Source organism: Triticum aestivum, chromosome 7D, assembly GCF_018294505.1.
Source record: "Triticum aestivum cultivar Chinese Spring chromosome 7D, IWGSC CS RefSeq v2.1, whole genome shotgun sequence".
NCBI lineage: Eukaryota > Viridiplantae > Streptophyta > Magnoliopsida > Poales > Poaceae > Triticum > Triticum aestivum.
The window spans coordinates 327,677,835-327,688,673 of NC_057814.1; positions in this window are offsets into that span (position 1 = coordinate 327,677,835).

A 10,839-nucleotide genomic window follows, 5' to 3' on the forward strand; every position below is an offset into this window, starting at 1 on the left:
ACCATGGGCGCTCGCTCGGCCGTTAAGCCAACGGCGGCCCCCACAATCGCCAAACATCATCTCCGCATCAACCTCGAACACTCTGAAAAGATGGATCCGGCAGATGTCTCGTCCTTGAACGAGCTGCTAGATCGCATCGCCGCCCTGGGGGTCGTAACAGACTGTGATCGGATTGGGCTTAAACCCGATCAGAGGGAAATCAAGTCCCCACCGATCACCCATCTCGTAGCGGTCATTGAGGAACGAGCCGAGAACGCTTCTCCCTCTATGTTAGGCACCAGCTATGTTCGGATTTCTGAGCCCTGCGAGCCGGATACCCATCCTCGGGAAGAGACTTCATGTCCCCCGAACATAGGATCAGGCATTAAGCCCGGAAGTCACCAGGACCTTGCTGATCCTGAACTGATGACCTCGGAGATTCTTCAAGCTCCGGATCCAATCGTGGGTCGGGGTTCGGATTTTAGCCCGCCCACCAGACATATGTGACCTAATGTATGTACGGCAGCAACCTCAGGAAACGGTCCATCACTTCTGGGCCAGATTCCTCCTTGTTAAAAACAAGATTAAAGATTGTTGTGATGACGACGTGGTTTCAGTTTTTTGCCGTAACTATATGGATGAGGGAATTCTCAATGCCCTCAACCGCTGCCGCATACAGCACTTCACAGATTTGACATACATAGTACAAAAGTACTGCGTGATGGAAAGCGCATGGAAAGCCCAGACAGCCCTGTGGGAACCCCCTGCCTTTAAGCAACCCACCGTACGGGCAAAACGGATGCACCCTTACGAAACATCCGACCACAAGCCCATTGACAGTAAAAACAAACCCTTCACGGGATGTAGAACCGTCCTTGACGAACTGCTCCACAAGCCCTCTGAGATACATACAACACCGAGCACCGAACCAACACATAGCCTTCGGGCATGTTGGGTACTCCGGCAAGTGGCTAAGAGCGGTGAGGCTATCCTCACCAGTACTACTCCAGAGAAGTATTCTTCGGAGGATGACGATTTCAATGTGTTTACGGTCTTTGAGACATTTTCTTCAAATAATCGGCGCAAACGGGCGCTCCGCGACCTCACCGAAGTCAACCAAGTAACCGCAATGAACCCTTGGAGCGATACGGCCATAACTTTCGGCACCGACGACGAACCAAGGGCCCGATCAGTCCGAGCACCAGCCGCCTTGGTCTTAAACCAAATTGTGGACGGCTTTCGACTCACCAAAGTGCTCATGGACGGCGGTAGCGGACTCAACCTGATCAACGAAGATACGCTCGACAAAATGCAAATGGACAAGAGTCGCATCGAGCAAAGCAGTGCCACCTTTCGAGGTATTATCCCCAGCCGAGAAGCATGATGCTCGGGGAAAATTAAACTCGATGTAGTATTCGGCACGCCTGATAACTACGGGTCTGAAGAGTTGCTCTTCCACGTGGCCCCTTTCAATAGCGGATATTTCGTCCTTTTGGGGCGGGACGCCTTCGCACGCTTCCAAGCCATACCCCATTACGGGTACATGAAGCTTAAAATGCCAGGACCCAACGGAGTAATCACTATCACCAGCGACCTGGATATAGCACTCCGTGCCGAAAACAGAACCGCATCCTTGGCCCTCGAGGCACTATCCGAGGCCCTCACGGCCGAAGAGTTAACCACTCTGCGTTCCACAGTGGACAAAGACGATGTAATCCTCGACAAGAGGCCCAAATCCACATCTTTCAAACCAGCAGATGAAATAGTCAAATTTCAAGTGCACCCGACGGATCCTAACAAAACAGCATCCATTGGAGCACAGCTAGATCAGACGATTGATGCCACCTTACGAGTGTTCCTGCGCGAAAATTGGGACATCTTTGCCTGGCATCCTTCGGACATGCCCGGAATCCCATGCAGGCTAGCCGAACATAGCCTCAACATAATAAAGGGGTTCAAACCAGTCAAGAAAATGATGTGGCGCTTTTCAGAGCCCAAATGACAAGCTATGGGAGAGGAGCTAGCCAAACTACTTGAGGCCAGGTTCATTAGAGAAATCAAGCACCCGGACTGCCAACCTGGTCATGGTGCCGAAGAAGGATAAATCCTGGCACCTTTGTGTCAATTTCAAAGACCTCAATAAGGCTTGCCCTAAGGACCCCTTCCCGCTGCCCTGCATTGATCAAATCATTGACGTGACTGCAGGACAAGACTCATTGTGTTTCCTCGACGCCTGCTCCGGATACCATCAGATCAAGATGAAGGGGTCTGATCAGGCCGCAACAGCATTTATTACCCCGTGTGGGCCTTTTTGCTTCAACACTATGTCTTTCGGGCTAAAAAAACGCTGGCGCCACTTACCAATGCATGATTCAAACATGTCTGGAAAAGCAAATTGGCAATACAGTGGAGGCATATGTGGATGATGTAGTCATCAAGACTAAACATGTTGAATCATTGGTGGACGATCTACGCCTCACATTTCATAACCTCCGAACATATGACATACAGCTCAATCCAGAAAAATGTGTCTTCGGCGTTCCAGCCGGGAAACTACTCAGGTTCATTGTTTCCAATAGAGGAATCGAAGCGAACCCAGCCAAAATCCGAGCCCTGTCACAATTGGCAACGCCAACAGACATAAAGCAGGTCCAAAAACTAGTTGGTTGCATGGCAGCCTTGAGCCGCTTTATCTCCAGATTGGAAGAAAAGGCGCTGCCACTTTATCGACTGCTCCAACGCACCGACCACCTTGAATGGATGGACGCGGCTACAGCTAGATTGGAAGAAATAAAGACTTTGTTAGCAGGCAACCCAATCCTAGCCGCACCAAGTGTTGGCGAGCCTATGTCCCTTTACATATCTGCGACTCACCATGTAGTGAGCGCCGTACTCGTCGTCGAACGAGAGGAAGAGGGACACAAATTCCCAATCCAGAAACAAGTTTACTATGTATCGGCGGTCCTTACACCATGCAAATCTTGATACCCGCACTATCAGAAGATAGCGTATGCGGTCTTCATGGCATCCCGGAAGCTGCGGCACTACTTTCAAGAGTGTTCGATCACGGTGGCATCCGAAGTACCACTCAATGACATCATAAATAATCAGGATGCCACCGGCCGCATAGCCAAATGGGCCATCTAGCTCTTACCATTTGAAATAACATACAAGCCACGCCGAGCTATTAAATCTCAGGTGTTGGCCGACTTTGTCGCCGAGTGGACGGAAGCCGAACTCCCTAAAGAGTACAGCACATACTCCAACTGGATCATGTACTTCGATGACTCTAAAATTTTAGCCAGACTGCAGGCTGGTGTCATCTTAACATCCCCTACAGGGGACATAGTCCACTACGTGTTACAAATCATATATACGGACTCCAACAATGCGGCCGAATACGAGGCACTACTACATGGTCTCCGAATGCCTGTCTCTATGGGCATATAATGCCTAGAGGTGCGTGGGGATTCGAACCTCACAATATCCCAAATAAATGGAGAATTCGATGCAAAAGACCCAAAGATGGCGGCATACCGAAACGCCGTACTCAAAATATCAGCTCAGTTTGAGGGGCTCGAGTTCCATCACGTTGCTCGAGACAGTAATCAGGCAACGGACATCCTTGCTCGAATGGGCGCTAAGCGCGATCCCATCCCACCTAACACCTTTGTGGAAAGGCTCTTCAAGCCATCCGTGGTATGGCAGGACGAGAGCAGAAATACTAGTCCGGAGCCGATCAAACCCCCAGCTGCCAAACACAATTATGATATCATCGGGGGCTCGAGCAACGAAATGACACCTTCCGCCCATGTAATCATGGTCGTCATTGCTCCATGGACCGAACCCTTCCTGGCCTACCTTAATAGGCATGAACTCCCTGATGACCAAAATGAGCCCCGTCGCATAGTTCGACACTCTAAATCCTACAAAGTTCACGAAGGTGAACTCTACAAGAAAAGTACTACTGGAGTCCTTCAAAGATGCATCTCCAAAGAGGAGGGATGGCAGCTCCTGGCTGAAATACATGCTGGTCTTGGTGGCCATCACGCTGCAGCTCTGGCCCTCGTAAGCAAGGCCTTTCGTACAGGCTTCTTTTGGCCAACGGCCCGAGCAGACGCATAGGCCCTTGTACAACGTTGTGTGGGATGTCAGCTTTTCGCCAATCAAAGTCATATGCCACCCACTGCCTTAAGAACAATCCCCATCACTTGGCCCTTTACGGTTTGGGGGCTAGATATGGTCGGACCCCTTAAAGGGGGAAGCCACAAGAAGAAATACTTGCTAGTTATGGTGGATAAATTCACTAAGTAGAGGCCAAACCAGTAAAAATGGCCGAAGCCGGGCCAGTGATCGACTTTATATCAGGCGTGATACACCATTATGGTGTCCCGCACAGCATCATCACTGATAATGGCTCCAATTTCACAGCCGATGATGTAAAAAATTGGTGTGCTAACTTGGGCATTAAGCTCGATTACGCCTCTGTATACCACCCTCAAATAAACGGTCAGGTCGAACGGGCTAATGGCCTGATAATGAGCGGCATCAAACCCAGACTAGTGCGATCCCTATGGGAGTCAGATAAACACTGGGTCGAGGAACTCGATTCCACTCTGGGGATTGCGGACCACACCCAATCGCATGACCGGATACACACCCTTTTTCATGGTGTACAGCGCAGAGGCTGTCTTGCCCTGCGACATTATTCGTGACTCACCTCGAGTGCACATGTATGAAGAGAGAGAGAAGCCGAGCTCGATCGGCAAGATGACCTAGACGGCCTGGAGGAGGAGCGCGATATTGCAAGAGCCTATTCTGCATTTTATCAACAACAGGCTCGGAGATACCAAAGAAGAGAAGTGCGGGCCAAGACTTATAATGTCGGCGAACTCGCTTTATGCCTCCCAGAGAAGAAGAAGGACAAGCTCAAACCAAAATGGGAGGGTCCCTTCATTATAGATGAAGTTCTCACAGGAGGAGCCTATCACCTTTATAATGCATCGGATAATCGCCTAGAGCCGAATCCATGGAACGCTGCTCGGCTCCTAAGATTCTACGCATAAGTTCGGCATGTTTCTTTTTCGCCCTTTTCTTTCCCTCTTCATTTGTTTTTGTTTTCCCGTTCTTATACATTTCCCAGGATATGTTCGGATAGGCCGAACTCTCAAGGGGTACGCATCTTAAAATGTATACACCCCACCATGACTGGGGGCTTCTTTAAACCGAAGCTTATTATTACTCAGAGCCTGGAGCTCACAACTTATATGTCGTTTGTTTATATACACTCTTTTGCCATTATATGCACCTCTATGACTTAAGTTTTTGCCAAGCTGGGTTGCCTCGCTCCTGTGTTTATGCCCTATGTTCCCGATTGTTCAGCTAGGGCGTAAAGGGAGCACCTCTACGATTGTTACAACCGGGTAATCCGGACCTGTACCTCACACAGGTGAAGCCGAAAGCTAGCGTTCTTAAGAGAATAATTGGTCAGCAATCAAACAACAGATTGTTACATTCTTGTAACCCTTCAAAAAAATGTGGGACAGTTTTCCCATCATACGGACCAAAGCCCAGGTGCGCACAATTACAGCATGCCAACCCAAGGAAAGGAACCCATAACGGGACTATTCTCCTTGGAAGATTTTTCTTACATACGTAATATAACATACCTCCCGAACTAAAAAAAATTTGTCTGTTCGAGCATAATGACTGGGTTGCCTGGTTTCCGTACATAATGAATGTTTCTTTCATTATAGTATCCGGAAACACTCCACCGTTTTTGGTTCGGAGGTTAAAGTCGAAGGCCTGCGATGACAAATTTTCCACATGTTCGGCTGAAAGATACAGGTTGATCATAAAGTACATTAATACATTGAATCAAATGCCTATTCCTTATCTATTCCATCTATCAGACTGTCTAGCCTACAGTCTTCCTGTGAATATTTCGCAGCTATCATTACTTGGTCATACACCAAGTTCAAAGGAATTTCTTTCCCATCCGTTCCCTGCGGTCCCACTCGGGCCATATGATTCAGATCTACCTTCATGAAGCGTGTTTTCACCATCGCCCAGGCTTCTAGTGCGCCTTCACGACAGGCGGATGTCTTCCATAGCTCAAAGTGGCACCGGGCACCTTTGAACAGGCTTGCCAAACCCTCCATACTTTCTGGAGGGGTGTCAGATGGCCATAAAGCCTTGACCATACTCCTCATGGCTTTCCATGCCCGCGCATGTACCACGGACAGCTCCTTCATGTGACGCCCCCGATTCAATCGTACACTAATCATGCACGCAAATGTGTACGATCAAGATCAGGGACTCACGGGAAGATGTCACAACACAACTCTACAACATAAATAAGTCATACAAGCATCATAATACAAGCCAGGGGCCTCGAGGGCTCGAATACAAGTGCTCGATCATAGACGAGTCAGCGGAAGCAACAATATCTGAGTACAGACATAAGTTAAACAAGTTTGCCTTAAGAAGGCTACCACAAACTGGGATACAGATCAAAAGAGGCGCAGGCCTCCTGCCTGGGATCCTCCTAACTACTCCTGGTCGTCGTCAGCGGGCTGCACGTAGTAGTAGGCACCTCCGGTGTAGTAGGAGTCATCGTCGACGGTGGCGTCTGGCTCCTGGGCTCCGACATCTGGTTGCGACAACTAGGTAGAAGGGAAAGGGGGAAAAGAGGGAGAAAAGCAACCGTGAGTACTCATCCGAAGTACTCGCAAGCAAGGAGCTACACTACATATGCAAGGGTATATGTGTAAAGGGCCATATCGGGGGACTGAACTGCAGAATGCCAGAATAAGAGGGGGATAGCTAATCCTGTCGAAGACTACACTTCTGGCCACCTCCATCTTGCAGCATGTAGGAGAGAGTAGATGGTAAGTTCACCAAGTAGCATCGTATAGCATAATCCTACCCGGCGATCCCCTCCTCGTTGCCCTGTTAGAGAGCGATCACCGGGTTATATCTGGCACTTGGAAGGGTGTGTTTTATTAAGTATCCAGTTCTAGTTGTCATAAGGTCAAGGTACAACTCCGGGTCGTCCTTTTATCGAGGGACACGGCTATTCGAATAGATAAACTTCCCTGCAGGGGTGCACCACATAACCCAACACGCTCGATCCCATTTGGCCGGACACACTTTCCTGGGTCATGCCCGGCCTCGGAAGATCAACACGTCGCAGCCCCACCTAGGCTCAACAGAGAGGTCAGCACGCCGGTCTAAATCCTATGCGCGCAGGGGTCTGGGCCCATCGCCCATTGCACACCTGCACGTTGCGTACGCGGCCGGAAGCAGACCTAGCCCCCTTAATACAAGCACGAGCTTACGGTCCAATGCGGCGCGCGCCACTCAGTCGCTGACGTCAAAAAGAGCTTCGGCTGATACCACGACATCGAGTGCCCATAACTGTTCCCGCGTAGTTGGTTAGTGCGTATAGACCAAATGGCCAGACTCAGATCAAATACCAATATCTTGTTAAGCGTGTTATTTTAAGTATCCGCGGACGCCGCCCAGGGCCAGGCCCACCTCTCTCCTAGGTGGTCTCAACCTGCCCTGTCGCTCCGCCACAAAGTAACAGTCGGGGGCCGTCAGGAACCCAGGCCCACCTCTACCGGGATGGAGCCACCTGTCCTTTCAGCCCCCTCATCAGAATCACTTGCGGGTACTCAACGAGCCGACCCGACTTTAGTCACCACATGTGTCATGTATATAAAGTATATAGTATATACCCGTGATCACCTCCCGAAGTGATCACGGCCCAGTAGTATAGCATGGCAGACGGACAAGAGTGTAGGGCCACTGATGGAACACTAGCATCCTATACTAAGCAGTAGGATAGCAAGTAAGGGTAACAACTGTAGCAACAATGACAGGCTATGCAACAGAATAGGATTAACCGAAATCAGTAACATGCTACACTACTCTAATGCAAGCAGTATAGAGAAGAATAGGCGATATCTGGTGATCAAGGGGGGGCTTGCCTGATTGCTCTGGCAAGAAGGAGGGGTCGTCAACAGCGTAGTCGGTCGGGGCACCAGCAGCGACGTCGGTCTCGTAGTCTAGCGAGAGAAGAGGGGGAAGAACAATAAATATAATGCAAACATATGCATGACGATGCATGACATGACAATGAGCGTTGCTAGGGGTGCCCAATCGCGGTAGTAGGTGATACCGGCGAAGGGGGAAAACATCCGGGAAAGTATTCCCGGTGTTTCGCGTTTTCGGAGAGAGGAACCAGAGGGGGAAAGTTGCGTGCTCGATATGTTAGGGGTGTGTGGCGGACGAACGGGCTGCGTATCCGGATTCGTCTCGTCGTTCTGAGCAACTTTCATGTACAAAGTTTTTTCATCCGAGGTACGGTTTATTTTATATTAATTTTCAAAGTTTAAAATCATTTTTAGAATTAACAGAATTAATTTAATTCGAAACTGGATTTATGACATCAGCATGATGTCATGCTGACGTCAGCAGTCAACAGGGGTTGACTGGTCAACCTGACCAGTGGGTCCCACTGGTCAGTGACACATTTTAATTAAACATATTAATTAACCTAATCAGGATTAATTAGGGGTGGGCCCCACTGTCATTGACTACTTAATTAGCTAATTAGGTTAATTAGGTAACTAATGTTTAATTAGTTTAATTAGTTGTTTAGTTTAATTAATCAAAATTAATTAAGTTAATTAATTATTTTTATTATTATTATTATTTATATTTTTTTAATTATTATTTTTTTTCTTTTTTTATAAACGTTCTCAGGGGGCGTGGGCCCTGGCTGTCATAGGGCCAAGGGCGAATCGGGTTAACGGGCATGCGGGCGCACGGGTGTGGTGCCCGTGCCCGAGTCCGACCACGGGCGCGGCCATGGAGAGGCCGGCCGGCCGGAGCGCGCGGGCGCCAGAGGACAGCGGTGGCGACGGCGGCTTGGCCGGAGCAGAACCGCGACAGGGGATGGGCAGCGGCGGCCACGCGCGGCCATGAGCGCGTGCGGGGGCGAGGGTGCGGGTGCGTGCGGGACACAGCACAGGCGGGCGAAGGCGACGACGCCGGTGAGCAGAGGCGGCCAACGGGCGAGGTGGAGCAGCGGGAGGTGGTGCGGCCTCGTAACTTGCGAGGGAGAGAGGAGGAGTGGGGCTCACGGGAGAATCGTAAGGCACGGGCAGTGGGCGCGGGGTGGAGGTCGAGGATGACGGGACGGCGGAGTGGAGAAGAGGACGACGGGGCGATGGCGATTCGGGGAAGACGGTGAGGGGCTTCGGCGGTGCGGTCCTCGTGCGGCGGGGTCGAGGTAGCTCCGGGCGGGGTCCCGTGGCAGCGTGGTCGTGGACGGGCGGCAGGGCGCCGGTGGGGCGACGGGAGGGGCCAGCTCCGCGAGGGGGGTGGCGGCGACATCGAGGCGGCGATGGGGCGATGGGATCGGGGGGTTCCCCCGATCCAGATCGGGGAAGGGCGAGAGGGAGGAGTGGGGGCGAGTGGGAGTAGTGGGGGGTTAGGGTTTCGGGCGAGAGGGGATAAGGTGAGTGTGTGGGGCGGTTGGGCCTTTGGGCTGGTTGGCTGGGCCATTTGGCCCAGTTGGCCAGGGGGCTTTATTTCCTTTTATTTATTTTTCTGGTTTTCTTTTCTTTTACTTATTTCTTACATGTTCTTATTTTATTTTAGTTTTATAAAACATAAGCCTAGTCCCTAAATTAATGCTCTAGTTTACCCTACTGCCACAAAGTGTTTGGTACACAATCAAAATAGTTTATTTTTTTACAATTCTTAAAAAGGCATTTAATTAATAGTTTTACCACTGTTTTACTTATTTTAGTGCTTTAATTATTTTATAAAAATGTGGGTTCTCCACCATTATTACTAAGGATTTATTTGTAACATTTAGCACATTTTAGTTTTTATGTTTGAAAACTTTTATCGTTTGACTTTAACGGTTTTGAACTAACGCGAGATTAGCAACAGTAATCGAGGTGTCGTGACATCATTAGCAGAGGATCACTGTAGCTTAATTATCCGGGCGTCACAATTCTCCTCCACTACAAGAAATCTCGTCCCGAGATTTAAGAGGTAGCGAAAGGGGGAAGGTTTGGTTACGAATCTAGCGGGTCTTCTCATCCTAGCTTGCTCTTCTCGAAGAGGCCAGTCCAATACATTGATGTCTTCATTTCCCTGCTTCAGGTCATCATGATGAAGTCGGCGTCCTTTCTTCAGGAACTCCATCGTACTTACGAAATAATAAAGGGTGGGCATTCCGGGAGAACAGACCTCTGCAAGGTCGACTATCTGGTCAATAACATCGAGGAAGGTGGCGGAAGTAACTCTCGAATTGAAACTTACGAAAATATCGAGAGCAAAGTAAGGAGGTATCATGGGAAGTTTCGAGCGGGCAGGCAATCGTTCGATGCCTGAAACAGGGCGTGAAAAGGGGTTCAAAGCAATGGGAATAAGTATTGTGTCTGATACCAGAATTGATGATCTCTCGGAAGGTGGACCGTGAATTAAATACGAAGCCAAGCGTGAGGAATAACCATTAGAAACAGGGTTGTACCAGAGAGTCAGGTTTCGATCCTGTGGAACTGTGGGTTATGGGCCCACCATGTGGGTTAAAAGTAGGAAGGGCAGAGACGTCTTGCGTGATCATGTAAGCAAGGAATGTTAGAGGGTAGCCTGTCGATTATGTCGGCATCAACGTCGGTACCAAGGGCGAGGGACGAAGAGAACCATTTTCCTGCTCGTTAGGACGAGGCGGACCAATAGGCAAGGTTCTCGTCCATCGGTGGTTACCGGAATGTCATCAACAATAGTAATAGTGTCTTACTGATAGAGTTGTACATCGAGGTGTTTACATAAGCA